This window comes from Cupressus sempervirens, chromosome 3, assembly GCF_028749045.1.
Source record: "Cupressus sempervirens isolate cs-2001-9-10 chromosome 3, ASM2874904v1, whole genome shotgun sequence".
NCBI classification, from domain to species: domain Eukaryota; kingdom Viridiplantae; phylum Streptophyta; class Pinopsida; order Cupressales; family Cupressaceae; genus Cupressus; species Cupressus sempervirens.
In genome coordinates this window covers 435,445,181-435,464,762 of record NC_143120.1, presented here as the reverse complement: position 1 = coordinate 435,464,762, position 19,582 = coordinate 435,445,181, and positions in this window count along the sequence as shown.

Genomic DNA, 19,582 nt, shown 5'->3' with positions numbered 1-19,582 from the left:
TATGAGAATTTTGATCGAGTTCAACATGACTATATTAACCTTGGTCTCCAAGAAAACAAGGGTCTACAGTTCTCTAGTGAAGGAACAATGAATAAATAAGTGGTTAGTAGTCTCAACATCCTTCACACGTAAAACACATCTATTAGAAAAATTGAACCCTCTTTTGTTGAGGTTATCTAACAACAAGATCTTCTCATGATTAATCACCCACTAGAAGCAATTAATCTTAGGGGGAAGGCTAGTGATCCACACCTCTTTCCAGAAAAGAGTTTCATCTTCCACCAATTCTAGTGAAGCATAAGAGGACTTGACTAAGAAGAGACCATTGTTGATATGTTTCCACATCTATCTATCCTCTTGTGTCCTATTTAATAGAGAAGGGTTTGAAGCCAACCTTTTAGGGTGTACACTTCCTCTCGTCTAATACCAACAATTCTCCTTGGCTGCATTTTTCTTATCCAAAGGAATTCCAGGTGTAGCCATTCGACCTTTTCATTTGTCCAAAAAATGTAATTTTCTACAACTTTACCTATAGTAGACTTGAGCCAATTCTTAAGGTTTAAGTTACCAATTATCTCTTGAAGCAGGGAGTCAATAGTCCATAAGTCATGTTAGAGTAGAGTACTTCTTGCATTCCCTATTATTTTGTTGCATCCTCTCAAAACTATCCCTTTAGATTTCATTAGATTCTTCCACAAAGTAGATGCACCATTGCTAGAATCTGCCAATAAGAGCAAATAAGAAGAGTCATTTGCCAAATATTTAGCTCTGTTGATCATTGTCCAGTTCTTTGTACCCTTCAACATTGTAAAAACCAATTTAACAAGAAAGGCTTTATTCATATTCATGAAATTTCCAAGCCTTAGTCCACATTCCTTCTTAGGTATATAGACTTGATTCCAGTTGACTAGGGGCATTTTTCTTCTATGTTTTTTACCATACCAGAAGAAGCTTTTTTGGATCTTTTCAATGGTATCAACCACCTTAATAGGCATAAAGGAGAAGGTCATAAAGTAAATCGAGATCCTTTGCAACCAGACTTGTAGTAGAAGAAGTTTCCCTCCTAGACTTAGAAGTTTTCCTTTGTAGCTTGCTAACTTTATTTGGAATTTCTCAATAATGTTTTTCCACTTAATTTATTTTGAACATGGTTTGTTGTAAAAAAAAAATAGTATTTTATTCTAGCCCAAAATTATAATCACCAAATCAATTCTTCCAAAAACGGATAGGCAAAACTGCAAGCTCTAATTGCACAACTTTTAAAGCACTTGTTAACAATGCATTTGATTTAAGAAAATTAAAATTGTTTTTGGAAACAAGGAGATTGAACTATGTATGTCATTTGTGTTGTATAAGTTTTCTTATTATATAATTTTACAATAGCAACTTAATTTGGGCGATGTTTTTCTAATTTTTCTATATACAAGATATGACACAAAATGAAAGGTACTTGAACTTATTTAATAGATTCCACATTTTCTCTTTTATTCATTGTGTATATTCTATTAGTAAATTTTCAACCTAATGAGTTATGGCTAAAACATAGATTAATAAATTTAGTTAGGCTTTTAATAGGTAACAAATTGTGATGTTTATTAAAACTAAGTTTGGGATTGAAACATTTGAGAAAGGAACACATCATAATGGAAAATAAAATTTTAGGAGAAATTAGAACATTAAATAACTTAGCTATTGGTCTTCTTTTTTTGAGAAATAAATGATTATGTCACCCAGGGAATGAATTGACAAGGCCCTTCTTTATTTATTTATTTTTAATTTGAAACTATATTAAATTTTATATTCTATATGAACATAATAAATAAATATTAATCATATTTATATCCTTTTATTTTAAATGTAGCTTAACTTTTTATTAAAATTACAAGTATTTAATTCATCTTCTTATCTATTATTGATCATCTCTTATTATCCATTTGATATGACTCTCCAAAGTATAATAACATGATAAACAAGACTGCAACAACTATTAAATCTAAATTTTGACCAAAAAAAAAAGTAATAGTAGACAATTACACACTATCTAAAATTTAAAAAGTTATGCACAAATTTCTCTTTCGTATTGTCATAATTTCAATCAATTACACACAATTTCCTTCTTATTTGATAAATTTATCATTTAATGTTGTGAATAATTTTAATTCATAAATTCCTCTCTATTTAGTTGAAATTATTTTTTATATGTACAAATGAAATTTAGAGTTTAATCTATTGACTTACAAAAGATATTTGTGGGACCTTTTGATAGAAATAATAGTCAATCAAATAAGTCTTTTTGTGGACTTTTACAAAAAGATTCTACTTAGTCTGACATACATGGACAATTAAAGAATAATGAATATGACCCATTTCACGCTTCGAGTAATTTTTTTAAGACTCTCTCTGTACACATGAAGACTATTTTTTTCAAATTCTATTAAGTTTTAGATTGCTTTTTAGCTTACCATTGGATGACAGACATTTGACACTTTGGGCAATGGGAAAACACTTTCAATGCGGTTATTGTGTTAATTTAGAGTCGAGGTGCTACAATTTTTTTGTTTCTACCATGACTAAATTTGCAGACATGACTAGGGACTTGTTCATGATTTTCGACATGCATCACAAGCAATGCAAACTCTTATGACTTTGTGGCATCTTCCAATTGATGTTCATTTTTTACTTGACTTTCATTTTCATTTGACATTCATTTGTCACTTGGAAATAGATTATATTAACATCTTTTCAATGGAAGACTAGAATTATTCATTTCTTTCTCAAGTCTAGGCACGAGAGATCGATAGAATTGTCTATGCAGGATAAATCAACACTTTGAATGGTATTTTCCACATAAGATGACACAACTGTCTATCCATGTGTCATATTGATTACGAATAAGGTAAAACACAATTTTCTTAATTTCAAAATTTTCAATGATTTTAAATCACCACTTACAACTTGTACGTGTGTAAGTGTGTGTTGATAGGTGTTTGATTAAAGTTAATTGTCTTTTATAATCTATAATATTAGTTATAGGTTTGGGGTTCATATATTGTGTGATATGGACTATTTTGTATTACTTTCAAGAGGCATCTTAGTATGCTACAAATGAGACATACATAACCCTACCCCTAGTAGCTTGTGAATATCCAAGAGTTCATGTTCTCCACCACGAGGCCAACTTAGGTTGTACATAATAAAATTAGATCTGAAAACATAATTGAAACTTTACATAATAAAAATACATATATAACCATATCTAAATATTTATATATCCTTGTATAAGGCACTTGTTTTATATAAATAAATGATACAAAGTTACAATAGCATTATTTTGTGTTTTAATCCACTCTAGCTAAGAAAGTGCAACATTGAAATGTATAGGAAGAAAAAAAAAAATAGTATTTGTTATTGTGTATTTAATTGAATATTTATCATAGATGATCGACTATGAAAAATGAAGTCATAAGAAGCACAAGTCTTTGTTACCTATAAAAAGGTGGTAATAGTTTCTAATTATGATGCAAGTATCTTAATTTTACAAATATTGCACCTCAATTCTCTACAGGGCATTAATCATGACACATTACAATCCCATTGTATTTTTCTACATTGTTTAGAGATTTTTTTTATCAAGAAATATATTCAACCTAAAGATTTCCTTGATTGTATTTTGGTTGAATTTGTTAGGATTTTTTTGATAGAGGAGGTAGGGAGAGGGCCCTAAACCAAAAGTTACAAAAAAATGAAAAGCCTAGGTCCACTATAGCTACATAACAAGCCAATAAGACAAGAACCAGCATAGAGATCACTCCCACAAAATAATAAAAAACACATACCTAGGACTACTATAGTAACTAATACCTATCAAAAGAATATCAGTTAAAGTGATCAAAGATTGCATCAAACTAAAACTACTAAAAATCTTGTAAACACATAAATTAATCCAAAATATATGAATCGATATAAACTGTTTGTGAATAACAAACCCATTATAGTTCAAAGTCTTAATATTGTGAGCTTTCTTAACATCTAAAAACATAGAGATCAAAAAGTAACCTAAGTTCAAAATAAAAGAGAGCAATTTAAACTTAATATTAATTAAAGATTTAACACCTCTAAAAGAGGTGATAAAAATACTGAAAAAGAAAGGAGATATAAACTTTTTAATTGTCATTCCAATTCTTGATCAACTGGGACAGCTCCCTATGCCAATCTGTGATGTCTTTCACCTCCCATTCCTTGTCCTTCTCCTTTCCATTTAGTTCAACTTCCTTAGTCTTGCATAACCCAATTGTTCTAGTAACCACCCCTAGGACCATTTTTTCCATGATCTCCCTCTGGATATAGCAAATAGTCTTAACAAAGACTCCCAACTCAAGGTTTGTAAAAGAATTGGTCTAGTGTTTTAAAATGAGGATTTGAATTATAGTATACATTTTAGGATCACGTGCTATCTTGAAGGATTACAATATTTAATTATGGTTAGGATTAAGATTACTTTCAATTATGGATATTGTTATGGTTAGGGCTAGAGTTCAAGTGTTAGGTTTAAGATTTTAAGTTACAATTAGAATTATGGTTTAACATTTAGGAAATGAGTTAGGATACTTGTATTGGGATTTTGAATTAATGATTAGGGTTAGGTTTATGATTTTTAATATAATGGATAAAAAATTAATTAGCGTTAGGGTTAAGATTAGAATTATGGTGAGAGTGAGATTTTGCATCAAGGTTAATACCATATTTAGGGTTAGTGTGTAATTTTATAAATAAAGATATGGCCATTAAATTATTTAAATTTTTTTTGTAAAATTTATCTAACTAAATAATGAAACATATGGATAGATATGATGGCACATAATTTGGAGTAGGGGATTTAAAATTTTACATTTGATTTTGAAGGGAAACATGACTTATTGAAAACCACAAATAGAATTTAAGAGAGTCTAGGTTTATATTTATGTAACTAGGGCTAAGGTTGTGTTATGTCCATTTGGTTGTGATAATTGTTTAGGATAAGGGATTTAGTTAATGTTAGGATTCTAGAGTTAGGCTTAGGATTAGGGTTTAGAGTTAAACTTATGGTTTTAAGGTAAGGGACCACATTGAATACTTAGTTTTATGTTTAGGGTTTATATTAATTTATTGTATAGTTATGGTTAGGTTGCTCAATAAGACTTAGGAATATTGTTAGTTTTATGGTTGAAGTTATGATTTTTCATAGTTTTAGGCTTAGGATAATGGTTTAGGTCTATTTCATGATTAGTATTAAGATTTTGTATAGGTTGTTCCTATTATGATTTAATAAATTTGCGATCACTTGAACATTTGATATATAATAAATTACTTAAAATATCTATTATTTGATATGTTGAATTTGGAATTAATTTCTATACATAAAGATTGATTATTTATTATTTAAAAATTAAACTAAATTCTAGCTTGATTTTTTTCATATTTATCAAAATTCATACATGTCAACATATGGGAATAATTGAGAGACTACAAAACTCACAAATTTTTATAAATTTAATACATCTACATAAAATATTAAACTTACATTCAATTCAAACATACATATACATCACCTTCAACTACAAGATTAGGGTTAGTTATGTTTTAGAAATAACAAATTTTAGGGTATGAGTTCATAAAACCTGGTTAGGTTTACTATTAGGGTATGGATATGGGTAGCTAATATTATGGTTTACATTTACATTTAAAATTTAGTGTCTAACTAAATGGTTTAAATTTACATTTCCATTTTTTGTTATATGGTTTACAAACTAATTTACAATTAAATTATTTAATTGAAATAAATCTAAAACACCAATGTAATAACATGTTTAAATAGTCTAAACATCTATCTAATCATTCATCACTTTACCTTTTATTAAATACATTGAAACATCTAAAATAATAATTTTTAATTGAACATCCACAAGACAAAAATTTAAATGAACAAATACAATAATCAAAATATAAAACTATTAACAATAGAAATATAAAATTTTACATATTCAAAACTATTAAACATGAAAAATAATAATAAATTGACAAAATTATAAAGCATAGAACTGAAAACAATGAAATAAAATAATAGAAAACAATGTAAAATAGTTGGCACACTGAGAAACAATAGCTGGGGGTCAGTACAAAACCAAAAATAGGCTCCCATTTCCAAGCTAAAATTGAGAACTTGTTTACAATGACATTAAAACAAGCAAAAATGCACAAAAAATTGGTTTATATGTATTTTAAAAATCACGTTCCCAATTTGTTCAAAATTGGGTACCCAAACTATTCAAAATTAGGTACCTAATTTTAAAATCATGGTTCGGCTATCCCAACCATAACGGGTACCCAATTTTTAAATATGGATTGGGTATACCAGTCGTAATGGGTACCCAATTTGTTAAAATTAGGTACCCATTTCGGGAGAGGTTTCATTCCACAGAATTGTGACCAACTTTGTTTATTCACCCAATATCATTCATTTTAAAAATGTTTAGTATATTCAATTCAAATGTACTAATTTGTGAACAATTTTTTATCACCCTTTAGTATCAAAATGGTATCCTATGTTTAATTTGAAATGATATAGAGGATAGGGTGTTGGAATGAAATCTCAAGTTTGGTGTCTCTTCTTCGCTTTTCTCTATTCCTACCACAAGGTAAGAAACTTAGGAAATTGCACTAATTTTGGCCTATTACCAAGGGATTTCTTAATGCTTTCACTAGGTTCAAATAGCCAAACATTGGATTTATTCTCCATTATTATCTCCAAGGGATCTAAAGGTCTTAATACCCTTAAACCAATTCAAAAAATTAGTACTCCAAGTCTCAAGTATTCATCTATCAAGCCAAACCTATTACTAAAATGGGATGAATTTCCTTTTTTTTTTCTTTGAAAATTATGTTGTTTCTTTCCTTCGAAATAGACTAGGCTACAATGCGATGAATAAGAAGGAAAAGGTTGTTAAGAATAGTGTGGAGGCTAGTGGCTTTACACCATTGAAGTATGAGAAGTTTGGTCAAGCTCAACATGACTATATTAACCTTGGTCTCCTAGAAAACAAGGCTCTAGAGTTCTCTAGTGAAGAAATAATGAATAAATAAGTGGTTAATAGTTTCAACACCCTTCACACAGAAAACACGTCTATTGCAAAATTGAACCATCTTTTGTTGAGGTTATCTAATGACAAGATGTTCTCATGATCAATCGCCCATTAGAAGCTATTAATCTTAGGGGGAAGGCTAGTGATCCAAACCTCTTTCCAAAAAAGAGTTTCATCTTCCACCGATTTTAGTGAAGCATAAAAAGACTTGACTGAGAAGAGACCATTGTTGATATGTTTCCAATTCTATCTATCCTCTTGTGTCTAGTTGAATAGAGAAGAGACTGAAGCCAACCTTTTAGAGTGTACACTTCCTCTCTTCTAATACTTGCAATTGATCTCCTTGCTTCCATTTTTCTTAGCCAAAGGTATTCCAAGTGTAGCCATTTGATCTTTTCATTTGTCCAAATAATGTAGTTTTCTACAACTTTACCTATAGTAGACTTGAACCAATTCTTAAGATTTAAGTTACCAGTTAGCTCTTGAAGTAGGGAATCAATAGCCCATGAGTCATGCTAGAGTAGAGTACTTCTTGCATTCCCTATTATTTTGTTGTATCCTCTCAAAACTATCCCTTTAGATTTCTTTAGATTCTTCCACAAAGTAGGTGCACCATTATTGGAATTTGCCAATAAGAGGAGACAAGAGGGGCCATTTGCCATATATTTAGCTCTGATGATCCTTGTTGAGTTTTTTGAACCCTCCAACATCATCCAAGCGAATGTAACAAGTAAGGCTTTATTTATCTTCATGAAACAAATTAAATTTTTTCTTTAAATAAAATGTCTAAATTTAGAAGTCTAAATTAGATTTTTAAATTTAGGTCTTACTTTAGAGGTCTAAATTTAGAAAATTGGTTAAAGAAAGATTAGAATATGATGTTATTTGATTAATTAGAAATTAATTAAATATGTACTTTAGTTTTAAATATTTATTTTAAAAGTCTAATTTAAGAAGTTGAATAAAAATATAATCAAAATAATAAAAGATTAAAGATTTAATATATTTTTTATTATAATTATTTAATTAATGATTATTAAATTAGAGTTACATTTGAATAATGAGCTTTAATTATTCTTATTAATTTAAATAATAAAATATTCTTTAAATGGTGCTTACACTAATTAAGAAGTGGAGGAAAAGAAAATATAAAGGGATATTTTAATTAAAAATTTCTTTAACTATGCATGAAAGAATTAAATTTAAAAGATTTGATTAAAGTTATAATTTAGGCATATTTATACTTATTTAATTTAATAATAATTTATTTAGGAGTTTTTTTTTTAATAAAATCTAAAACATATTATTAGTTAAATTAATAAATAGTATATTAAAAATGTTACATGATTTAATAAGGGAGAGAAAGCTTTAATTTTAATAAAATTTATTTTAATTAAATAGCATAAAGTGTGTGCATGAAAATTAAAATATAGTAATTAAAGACAAAGGGTTTTCACATGATTGCATGATCAAAGCCTTGATTTGGGGGGAAATCTATTTATTAAGGAAATTAGAGCTCATTTCTAGATACATAGGTTTGGAGGAGCCACTTTTTGAAAAGAGGGTTTTCAAAAGAAAAGGAAGATTCTTGCATGTTTGTGCATTCATTGTTTTAGCATCAGATCTATGTAGGATCTTGTGGGTTTGAACAATAGTTTCTTGTTCTTCAAATTCCTATCTTCTTCATGTCTATTGTGTTTCTACTTTCAAAAGTTCTCTGGCTTGAAACTCTTGTTTGGGAAAATTCATTTCCATTATAGAGTTGTCTATGATTTAATCTAAAAACCTTTAGTAAATATTGAACTTTAGGGTTTTCAAAACCTAATGAATTATGGAATTCACTTTTGTATATGCTTTATGTAACATGTGATTTACTCGTGTTGGGATTTTTAGGTTTGACATACCTTTCGCCAGTCAGGATGTTTACTAGAGGCTCATGAGTTTTGTTTTGCGATGTCATGATGATGTTTTGATCTTGATCTTTTATACTCAACCATGGTAATGTGTCTAGTATGATGTATGAGATGTTTTGATGCATTGATTATTATTTCTTTCTAGTGTTCTTGTGTGAAACGAAGGTGAATTGTGTGACCTATATTATATAACCTTTGAGTCATTGATCAATTGTATTTGGGTTGCTTCCTAATCAATTTTATAGGACTAAGGTGTTTATATGATTTGTTCTTGATGATGTCATGTTATGAAATGGATTGGTTTATGTAGACTTGATTTTGGGATCATTCCTATTAGGATGATCATATTCATGGAATCCGTGATTATGATCAGTGTTTTTCAATACTTGTCAGTTGCTTGTTTAAGAACCGATGTATGGTATGTGGTCTTTTGTGATCTTTTGATTTAGGTTATTTGTATAAGTTGGGAAGTGGCTTGCAATGGAGGTCGGGGCCCAAAGCGGCTGCTAGGGTAACCAATTGTAGGTTATTTAATCAGTGATAACATTTCATGAAATGGGTTTAAAATGAATTAAACAGATATTGGTACCACAAAATGTCACTAAGGGGCCAGAGGATTAAAAAACTAGTTGGGTAACCTTAGAGTTGACTCGTTAGTATGAGTTTTTAGTACTAAAAGGATACTAGTGCTGCATAGAGTCACTAGGGGGCCGGAGGATTAAAAGACAAGTCAGGTAACCCTAGAGTTGGTTCGTGTGATAACACTTGCCCACTTCCATAGTAAATTTCTTACATGTCTATGTTGCCTCTAGGATTAGTTGATACTTCTATCTTCGTACCTTTGAGTTAGATTTTTTTTAGGTTTTCCTTGACTTAGATGTTGGATTTGATTATTGAGTTTTTTATCCTATTTGGGACTTGAGACAATCTCCTCAACATAGTGGAAGTGGACCTTTTTAGGTTCATGAGGTCGGGTGGTAGTGTTTTTTCTTATACCATTGAGATCCGACCATCAAATGTCATTGCTAGATGTGCTTGTGCATATGTTCCTTTCTATCTGTTCTTGTATTTCTATGATGGATGGTTGTATTATTGTATTGCATTTGATTTCATAGATCTTACTAGATGATGTAATCTATTTCATGATGTATATTATTTCAACCTTTCATAGCCTATGACATGTACAGTGGATGATTGTGCATATTGTTTATTACCAAGTGGCATCATATATAATTGTGTAGCTATTTAAATGGATTGAACTTGTAGGTTTCCTCAAGGGATTTTAGGACACTAATAGATAGAGGCAATTCATTAGTTGTATTTTCATGGGTCCTTAGGTTAGAACTTGCTTTGATTGAGCTCATGATAGGGATAGGATTGTACTCATCAACTTTTATAGATGAGATGGTCCCAACCATCTCTTTTCCATGGGTTAGGTTCCTGCTAAAAGATGGGTGATGGTAAAACACAAGGTGGTATAAAAAATATTAACCCTTGATTGAGAGGTGGGTTATCACCATTGTTAATGCTACATTTTAAAGAGGAAACCAAAAAGAATAAGGCACCAATTTTTCCCTATGATACAAGAAACTCAATAGGGGGAACTAGTAGGCATAGTAAGGGTCAAATCTCCCTTTACACATAAAATATTTAATGGACCAGAGGCATATAATAGAAAAATGAGGTAGAGAAAGTTTTTCATACCCATTTTTTGCATTCACACATTTGTCCTCATTGCCACCAACAAATTTGTTCTTATAGTTACTGTATTTAACCTTTCTTTTTCTTTCCACCTAGTGACCTTCACTTTTCAAACCAGTGGCCTCTCTAATAAACTTTGGCTTCACTAAAAATAAAATTCTACCAATATTCATAGTAGCTTTATGCCAAGAGTTCAAAAACCTAGAAGAAAGATCCATGTTGGAACACTTCATATCTTCAATGTAACTAGTTAGCTCCGCATCTTGAAAGTACTTCCAAATTTGCTAGTTTTTATTTAATTCCCTATTTTCCTTTGGCTCCAATTTCTTAAATAGTCCTCCCATGATTTTAGTTTTACCCAACTCTTGGAACACTTTCTAACTATCCTTATTATCTTTAATAGAGGTGATGTTCTGAGATACCTCACACAACAACATTTTCTCCATTACTTGAATCCTTTTTCTTAAAGAAGAGAACCAAGAAACCTTGAGAGTGGTGTAGGATTTTAAGTTTTTTAGCCTTAATAGATTGTGATTCTAATAATTCCTTGGTGAGCTATTTCTCAGTTAGTGGAATTCCTATTTTTCATTAAATATTATGTAATCTACATTGACATCTTTGGCATGTTTGGCAATTATTGAAGAATTGAAAAGTTTTCTTAATTCTTCATACCTTTTTCTATCCTTACATCTACAAGACCCTTTCCATATATTCTCATTAAAAGTGAGAAGGGGGTGTGTTTTAATGATGACCTTACAATTAAAATTGGACAAGTTGATCTTCTCTTGCACAAAAACTTTAGCTATTCTCCTAAACATAGCAATCATCCACTTCTTACTAGTATCTTTTTCTAACTTTGTAAACTTAGCTTTCCCATCAATAATCAAAACTTTCTCATTAGTGATGTATCTTTGATAATTGAAGTTTTCTTCAATCAAAATAAATAATAGGTTAATGATATTCATAATAAAATAATCAGAATAGATCTATTTAATCCTCATGTTTATAAACATTTTTAATTTTATTATCAATTAATATATCTTTGAGTTGATCTAGGAAATCAACACCAATAACCACTTTCCCTTCCTAGAAGCTCAAACCCTAGTTGGCAAGGAAGTTTGAAGCTCCATTTACTTCTCTTAGAGTATGTTTAATCTTGACTTTTGTGAACATAGTTAGCCTACTTTTATATTCCTCCATCAAGCTAAGAAATTTTCAAAGACAATTAGCTTTGTTCAATAGGATATCAACAATGATTTTTGAATGCACTTCGACAATGACTTTCTCAACCCTTAACTCCTAAAGAGATTTGATACCTTGCCACATAGTCATCCCTTCAACATAGTCATTTGAATTGATACCTATATCTTCAGAAAAACATTTGACCATGTCTCCTCTATTATTCCTTACTAGCCCTCCTATACCAAAGATACTTAAGTCAATTTTTGAGCAACTGTTCCAATTGTATTTACACCATTTTTAGTCTGGAGGGATCCATTTAGTTCCTCCTTCACCATATGTTTAACTACTTCAAATTGGTTAGGATCTAATTAATATGCCAAGTTTGTTGAATTCTAGTTTCACAAAAGGAGGGGAAAACATTGCATTTTGGGTAGGAAGAAGCATTTAGATTATCCCTTACTATTCTCTTAACAATATGAAACATATCTGGAGAAGATTTTCTTTCCTCCCTAAAGGTTATATTATTTCTTTATTTTCATGGGTTCCAAGATACAATAGGGATAGTTTGTTGCCAAATATTTAAAAAAAGGTGAGAAAGATTAGAGTAATTCCAAGTGATGAGCAGGTCTTTAACTATTTTAGGCATAACCCAAATATGTTGGAGAGATTGAAACATGAGATTCCTCGGGTCATTGACAAAGTCACTAAACATCCCTAAGAAAGTGTCATGCCCAAAAATACAGGACAAAAACGCACGCAATTTTTTTTATTTTAAAGATAATAATAAATAATTTCACTAAGTTTGAAATGTTTGTTTCATGGTTTAAAGTTTAGGTACACTGTAGGACGGATGCACGATCTCCTATCCACTTTAAGATTCCAACTCAGTTTAAAAACAATAAGTAGGAATAGATTGTTAAACTTAAACGTTCATTGCTAAATCAATTAATTAAAGTAAACAAACTAATTTCAATTAATTGAAGAAAAAACCTAACAATTTATTATTTTTAATTACTCTTTAAATTTACATCCTTAGAACAATAGTAACATGTAATTTCAATAATTTTAAATCTCATTGACTTTAATGAATAATAACTCTATTAGACAAAATTCCAATTAACAATCTAACTAATTGATTAGAGTGTCCAATCAATAAATATAAAACTATTTATTCAAAACATTTGAAGTAAAAAGAACTTCTAATTAATATAACATTACATTTATGATTAAACTTTATTCTAATTAATATTTTATTTAAATCTATCATTTATTAGAAATAATAATAATAAATTCCCAATATTAACAGCAATATTAATTTAACTAAATACAATTAATCAATAAAACAAAACAAAATAACATTATCTATTAATTTAACATATATCACACTACTATAATAACACTAAATTAATCTATATTATTACTAACTCGAGTATAAAAAGATTATAATTGTTTAACATTTTAAAAGAATACTAATTTATACAAATTTTAATGATAATAAAAAAACATATAATTTAATTTAATGATACATAAATCTTAACTCACAACAAAAATAAATACTAATATTAACTAAAACTAAAACTAAATTAAATTTAAACTAACTCAAAATTAAACTAACTTAAATTATAACTTACTCATACTTAAATTAAAAACTAACTTAATTTAACATTAACTTAAATTTAAACTAAAAAAAACAAACTAAACTAATTTAATTACTAACCTACCCCATTCCTACATCCCCTAAAGACCGCCCCACAATGTCACATCCTTATAAAGTTTTTTTTTTATTTTTTTTTAAACAAAGTGGTGGTATGCTAATCGAACCTACCATCATGTCGGCCGTCCAAACCCCCCCCCCCCATACATGACTGCCAACCTTAGGAAAAAGGTGGGGCGAATTTCAAAAGTTGGAATTGTAATTAATTTCACTTTTCCCCCCTTGTTGACTATTATTGCCACGCCAGCAGCAGCGAAGATGGGAAGCAGTTGATGGGGTATTTTTTAGAGTTTTTTTTTTTAAAGATCTTTCTTAAATCCAAGCCCCCCACTCCCCATTTAAAGAAAAAAGTTAATTAAGCGAGAACATGGAATGACTTACGATATTTAGGAAATGAAAGTATGTGTGTGTGTGTGTGTGTGTGTGTGTGTGTGTGTGTGTGTGTGTGTGTGTGTGTGTGTGTGTGTGTATAAACATTTATTTGATCTTTTTTTAAGAAGTATTTAAGAATTTCAAAAGAATAAATAAGAGAATCTTTTAGATTCTCTATTCAAGGAAGAAGCATTTTAGTTACCCATCATACAAAATCCAGAGGCATTTTACTCTAGGAGTGCATTTTTTTGTCATATTTTTCTAAGTGTTGTAATTTTACTTTTTGCAAATCATTTTCTTTTTAACAAGAGGGAGAATTTTTTTTTCTTTTCTTTTTAGTCAAACATTTTCTATTAAACCACCTGATTCAAAGCTCCATCAGGAAAGAACCAGTAAGAAAACCCGACATCCTTACCACTTCAACATTAAGTTCAAAAATACATTTTTATGCAGGATTTTAATCCCGAACATAACTGATCTACAATAATAGTTTGAATTTTCTTCTTGGCCCTTAACAAGGGATCCATTTCCAATTTTGAAATACATCATGGTGCTCATGGAGAGAACAAAAACTGACTAGGAGACAATCAATCATAACATGAAGACAAAATCAAACATTCACTCTCATATTGGGTTTTCACAACAGGTTCAACATTGAACCAAAACTAGGGAAAAGGTGGATTTTTCCAAAAGGAGATGTTAGACACAACACCAAAATAGGTGCCCTATGGGGACTATAACTCAAAAACTTTCGTTCTTCCATTCTTATATGTCAAAACTCATATGTGGTTTGTGCTGATAGGTAGGGGCCCATAACACCCTACCCTCTCTCCCTCTTCTCATCCTTAGAAGAGACTCTACACTGTTGCAGTCCAACTAATGACCTTTCCTCATGCATGGCCACTTCTACCCTATTCGAGGGTAAGTAATGCCAAAACATCCATAAAAAAAAAACTTGAAAATTTCAAACAAAACTAAAGGAAAGACATTTAAGAAAACTTGTTTTCAATCCCTCCCAAAAAACTCAAACACACACACACAAACATACATAAGCAATAAAACTGTAACATGAAGCACAATATGAAGCCAAAATGAGGTGAAGTAATCCTACCTTCAAAATTTGGGTTATGGCAAATGGAAAAATTTAAGATGAGCTTGCTTTCCTCTCCTTCCCCTTCAATTCTGAAAATCCCTCTAAAACTAGAGGTTGGATGAACAACCAAAACCCTCTCAAAAATGCCTCTAAATAAGATCCTAAACTCAACCACCTCTAAAAGAAATAACTCCCCCACTAGGCCAAAAGTTCTAGAGGCTTCTAACACAACTAGACCTAAGGTTAACCTCAAGGTGGGGTTAAAGTCATTCAACTCATGATGTAAACTATCAATTTTCGCAATAAAGCAAAATTTGGGGTTTTGAGTGACCATAAAAGTCAACAAAAGGGCTAAGGGGGTGGAAAATACTCCCAACCCATACCCATACCCCTTGGGTATTAAGATTTCATGATTTTAGGCCTAAGGGATTCATTTTGGACCTAAAAAATGCTATAAATTTTAGAACTATCTAACAACCTACAAAATATAGATTAAACACTAATTTGGATTAGGGGTAATTAATCTCAATTAAAAATTGACCAGCAAAAAGATCACTAACTTAGTTCAACTTAGGTCTTTAGCTTACTTGGTTAACCCTAACTAGCATTCTGGAATGCATTAAAAATTCATGAGTGTCAAGCAACACTATATAAACACTATTACGAAACATTAACTTTCACTTATTACAAAATGATACATTCATTTAAATCCATGACACAAATAAAACACAAACAACAGGTTTTCCATGATAGTACATAGGGTTCAGTTTTGCTTCTTCATCAGATTGCTCAGCTAAAACATCCTACACACTTGTTGCACATGTCAATAGCTCAAGAAAATCACATGCATATAGGAATATAATGTATTAGGGAAATTACATAAATTAAAACATCCATTTTCAAATAAATCAATTGTTAATCTCGATCTACTAATATACTTAATCATTAAAATTGCATATTCAAATTGCTAATTTTGCATTCACTTACTTCATCAGTATACATATTCATAAAGCATTAAATGACGAAATCAAATATCTGAAAGTAAAACATCACAACACATGAAATAATAACATATGTCTAGTGTATCTGATAGTGTCTTGACATATTGAGTTATAAGTATCAAAATAATAAAGTATCAACTATGCTACAATGGGTCAGGGCAAGGCCTCACATCCTCCCCCATTAGGCATGAACTTCCTCCTAGAGTTCATCAAAAAGATAAAGGTACTCGGATCGCATCTGTGTCGCATCCTCCCATGAAGCTATGACCTCATCATAACAATCCCATTGGACCCTAACCTAGTCCAACTCTTGGCCTCGAAGAACTAGGGTCCATCAAGCAACAATACGGATAGGCTCTAGCACTAGCTGCCCATCTGACTCCACCTGCAAAGCATCCCGATCTATAATATGAGACTCATCATAAATGTATCCTCTAAGTACTAAAATGTGGATGCATGATAGGCCAAGTGGCAAAGCTAAATTGTATGCAATTGGTCCTATCCTCACTAGGATCTTGAATGGCCCAATGAACCGGGGTGCCAACTTAGAGCCTTTTTCAAATCAAATAGAACTCTTGTGTGGTCACACCCTCAAGAAGACTCTATCACCAACCTAATACTCTTGATCTATCCTCTTTGCATCAGCATACTTCTTCTGCCTATCTTGTGCCTCTCTTAGGCACTACCTAATCAGGGTCACTTGTTGCTCCATCTCCTTTACTAACTAAGGACCAAAAGAGACTTGATCCTCGATCCTATCCCAACTCAAGGGCATTCTGTATGGTCTTACATACAAGGCCTCATAACTTGGCATACCTATGGAGGAATGGTGCCCATTGTTATAGGAAAACTTGACAAGATGTAGGTATTCCTCCCATTTGACCTAATGGTCCATCTCGTACATATGTAACATGTCCTCCAAAACCTAATTCACTCACTTGGTCTGACTGTCGATTTAAGGATGATACGTTGTACTGAAATTGATCCTAGTGCCCAAAGCTGCTTGCAACTCTCTCCAAAAGGATGAAGTGAACAATGAGTCTCTATCTGAAATGATCTTACAAGGAATGCCATGAAGTCTGACAATGTCCTGCAAAAAAATTGAAGCTATGTCTCATGCTGTGTATGTAGTATGCACAGGTGATAAATGGGAAACCTTGGTCAACGTGTTAGCTATCACCAAAATGGCATCATGGTGGTGAGATGACATGGGGAGACCAACAATAAAATCCATAGATATAACATCCCATTTCCACTCTGCAATCTCATGAGGTTAAAGAAGCCCACTAGGATGACAATGATATGCCTTTACGCTCTAACAGTTGAGGCATCTCGCAACTATGCTAGCAATCTGCACTCTCATGCCTACCTAGTGATACAACTGTCTTAGATCTGCATGTAACTTCTTAATGGTGGGGTGCACTACATAAGGTGCTCTGTGAGCCTCAAGTATAATGAGCTCACACAAACCCCCAATGGAAGGTACATACATACGTCCTCTATGATGCAAAAGTTCATTAGGCTCCAAAGAATACTCTAAATAATTCCCTTCCAAGGGTCTCTTAGAATGCACTATCTGACTAACTTTTGCATAAGGCTCATCTGCTAGTAGGTGTTATCCATAGTATCCACTCTCTCAAGTAAGTGCAAGTAGTCACAGATGAAAGCTCATGGTTCCTTCTACTTAAGGCATCTATAACCACATTCTCCTTTCCCTTGATATAATGAACATCAAAATCATACTCACAAAGGAACTCCATCAACCTTCTTTGTCTAGCATTAAGGTTCAGCTAAGTAAATATGTACTGCAAGCTCTAGTGGTCAAAATGAAGATTGAATCTATGACCTAGAAGAAAGTGTCACCACCTCACTAAAGCATGAACCACTACTACAAGCTCTAGGCCATGAGTAGGGTAGTTGAGTTCATGAGCCTTCAACTTCCTAGACTCAAAGAAAATAGTTCTTCCCTCCTGCATAAGGACTACCCCTATACCATCTAAAGATGCATCGGTGCACACCACAAAATCTGTAGAAGGATTTGGTACTACAAAAATTGGTGCACTCGTGAGGGCTCTCTTGATCTCTTGAAAAGCTCTATCACACTTCTTTGTCTACTCATACTTCTTTCCCTTCCTTTGAAGAGTTTTGATTGGGTGTGCCAATCTAGAAAATCCCACAATGAAGCATCCGTAATATCCTACTAGTCCCATAAAGCTCCTCACTTCAGTGACAATAGTGGGTGCTGGCCAATCCATGATGGACCTAATCTTTGATGGGTCTATTGAGGCACCATTGCCTGATATGACATGACCCAAATAATGTATCTCGGGTCTGTAGGATGCACACTTCGACAAGCTGCCAAAAAATTTATTCTCTCTCAACTTCTGCAATACTTGTCTCAAGTGCTCCTCATGCTCCTTCTCATCATGAGAATAAATCAGAATGTCATCAAGGAACACGACCACAAAATTTATCCAAAAAGGTATGAAAAACTCCATTCATGAGGCCAAATGATACCACGGTGAACTTGTAGTGATCATACCTCATACAAAATGTAGTCTTGGGGATATCACTATCCACAATCCTCAAATAATGATAACTTGACTTTAGATCAATCTTTGAAAATACTCAGGCAAGTTTGATTGAAGAGATCATCAATTCTGGGAAGAGAATATCAGTTCTTGATGGTCACCTTATTCAATTGTCGATAATCAATACACAACCTAAGTGATCTATCCTTCTTCTTTATGAAGATCACATGTGCAAACGAAAGTGACACACTAGGTCGAATATGCCCCTTCTCCAAGAGTTCCTCCAACTGAGCCTTTAGTTCACTGAGCTTGTGAGTAGTCATCCTATATGGTGCCCTTGATATAGGCTCGGCTCCTGGCACAAGGTCAATATGAAAATCCACTGCTCTAGGTGGAGGCATACCAAAGAGCTCTAAAGGAAACACATCCACAAACTCCTAAAGGATTGGAAAATCATCAAGGGATGGCTCTCCCTCTGGATCTTCCTCTCTATCACTAATGGCGATAGTGAACAATTGACATCCCTTTTGCATGCACCATCTAAGCTACATAGCAAAAATCATATGAAGAGACACGAGTCTCTTAACCCCAAAAATCTCCCTAGAGATACCATCTTCATCCACACATTCTACCCTCTTCTGTTGACAATCCATCTTGGCATTGTGGGCATAAAGCCAATCCATGCCAAGAACAACATCATAAGACCCTAGAGGGGTAATGTGTAGATCAAACATCGTGGTCATGTTTCCAATCTGCATCTGGCTATTATGCACCATGGAACTAATTGACACTTTGGCTCTTGAGGCTAACTCTACTTCCCAACTGACGTCCTAACTAACTGCCACTATCCCGTAATGCTCCACTACATATGGAGATATAAAAGAGTTAGTAGCACCAAAATCAAATAAAACTACAACCATACACCCCTATATAATACCTATAGCCTCGATAACTGTG